Here is a 2,801-nt window from a genome sequence, read left to right on the forward strand (position 1 = left end):
AGATGAACATATTCCTAAAGTGGTTTTGATCCAGGGAAGGTTTAATACAAGAAAGGAAAAGTTTGTTCTGGCAGTAAAATTGATTAACATCTAATATTAAAATCTTTAGAATAAATTCCAGACTTTCTAGAAGGGCTTCTTATTAGTGTCAATCTACTTTTTATTTCTCATGTCAAGCTGCTTCCACCCATACTCCACACAGGCACTTATTTTCCTTTGAGGCTGAAGCCTATGTCTTGACTTTCTGTTTCCTTCTGCCGGAAATGTTTATGCTTCTACCTAGAAAGAATCTTATTCAACTTCAAATCATCAAGGCAAAGTCAATGGTCACCTTGGCACTTTATACTGTTTAATGACTACTGCAAGGTTATAAGCTGTCTTTGCTATGGACCCTATTATAGATCCATCCACAGAGCACAACTCCAAGGCCTGTTGTCATTTTTTGCATCTTTCCTATTCTTGCTTAAAACTTCATTTTAAAAGCCTCTCCTTCATTATTTCCATCTACATTATCTCCTTTTTTTTTCCTCCCTTGTAGTGCAATGGTTAAGCTCTCAGTTGCTAACTGAAGGGCTGATGGTTCAAAGTTACCCAGCAGCTCTGAGGGAGAAAGCCCTGGTGATCTGCTTCTATAAAGATTACAGCCAAGAAAACCCTCTGGGGCAGTTCTACTCTGCCACATGGGGTTACTGAGTCAGAATTGACTCAACAGCACCCAACAACAACAACAGCAATCAACACACCCCTCTTCTTTTTAAAGTTACCTCCCAACATGTGGCACAGTGGTTAAGCGTTTGATTGCCAACCAAAAGGTGGGCAGTTCGAATCCACCAGCCACTCCTTGGAAACCCTATGAGGCAGTTCTACTCTGTCCTATAGGGTCGTTATGAGTCAGAATTGGTTCAACAGCAACGGGTATGGTTTTGGTCTCCTAACATTGTTGTAAGAAACTGACACTGTTGGGATTGTTGAAAATGTAAACTGATCACAACTGGTACCCATAAAATAGCCTGATTGGAGAGTATCTTGAAGAAAGCATCATACTTTAAGTAGCCTTGAAATTTGAGAAATGCATTTGCAGTAAAAACATTTGTTTTCTGGCAGTTCAATAGTTAATGCAGTATGGTTTGGTGTAGTTCAGTGGTTATCAACTTTGACTACCCAGTACAGTCAGCTGCAAATTTTAAAATCTGGACACCCAGACTGAGTTGCAGACCAATTAATGAGAATTTCTGGGAGTAGAACCCAAGCATCAGTATTTGCTAAAGCTCCCCAGGTGGGTGCTACCAAGACTGAGAACAAAAGCTGCACATTTCCCATCTAAGAATAAACACACAAACACGCAAATAAATAATATGTACATACATGCCTGTATACGTATCTAGCTGGTCTGTATTTAGTGAAAATTTAAAAAAAAGGTTTCCATTTCACTAAAATTCCAGCTTATTATATTACGTGAAATTAATAATTGAGAAGTGAATTTCAGAGATTGGCTGCTCCTTCCAGATGTACCATAAATACTTGATATGTGATGTCCTCTGTATTTCCAGTCATCAATCATATAGAAGAATTAAGTAGATTATACATCTCCATTAAAAAGAACTATAAACAATAAAATAGTTCCCCTGCATATATAAAAGAGTACTAAATAGGATTGATTCTAACTATAAATACATGAGAAGAGCTTGTATTTAAAACCAGAATGTAAATTTACATATAAATTTCTCAGTAGCTTTTTAGCTAACACTGATTTTATACATCACAGATATCATTCTGGGTTATGTCAATATGGAGATAAAATATGCAAAAAACAAAGTGTGCTATCTTATTTTAATAGTTTTCTCAAGTCAGTTTCCCAGTACAACTAAAGGAAATTTGTATTTTTGTTAAATACAGCCAAGGCCATAAAATTCTAAGGGATATATCCATTTTCTTCCCTAGAAATCTTTCAAAACAGGCAGCTTACTTTCCAAAATACCGAGCACTGATATTAAATCTTGATTGCACATTGTATTCACCTGGTGAGTTTTACAAACGTACTAATGCCCTGGTACTATTCCTACAGATTCTAATTTAATTCTTTAAGGTGTGCACTGGATTTTGAGATTGTTAAAAATTCCCCAGTTTATTCTAACCATTGCCCTAGAGTTAGTATACATAGCTTGCATGTCTCAGAATATAATAGTTCAAAACTTGGTGGGCAATAATTTCACAAAAAAATGGACATTTTCCTCCCTTTGAGAACTAATTGTTCACTTTTGCTTAGGGATTACCAAAATAAACTCCTAAGAATATAGAGTTTCTACTGAAACCCACTAAGATCAAGAAAGGGACTTTGATAACCACTTACTGTGATCTCTTCCTGCTCTCTGGAAAATCCCAGATGTGGCAAACATACCTTCTCCGTCCAGTATTTCAAACTCTATAAAGCATTAACAAGTATGATGGAATTTACTATTTAGCAAGAAGATGGGAAAGAGAATTTACGTCACATGCCAAGCAACAAACCTTATATTTCCCTTTAAATATATCTGTTGTCTCTCCTAAGTTTCTTTATTTTAGGGAATCCACTCATCTCCATGTCTATCTCATTTTTCATCTCTAAAATCACCATTTTAGGATTATCATTGCAATATTTATGTTTTATAAAGCCCCCAAGCCCAACAATTAGCTCCCCCCACCCCTCTTAGGAACAGCCCAAGAACCTTCATATTATTGTTGAGCATATTCCTATATGAATCTAATTGCCTGCCCACATCTATGAAACTCCAAGTAGCTTACTAAAATATTTGCTCAAGAAA

Source organism: Trichechus manatus, unplaced genomic scaffold (assembly GCF_000243295.1).
Source record: "Trichechus manatus latirostris isolate Lorelei unplaced genomic scaffold, TriManLat1.0 scaffold00260, whole genome shotgun sequence".
In the NCBI taxonomy this organism is placed as follows: domain Eukaryota; kingdom Metazoa; phylum Chordata; class Mammalia; order Sirenia; family Trichechidae; genus Trichechus; species Trichechus manatus.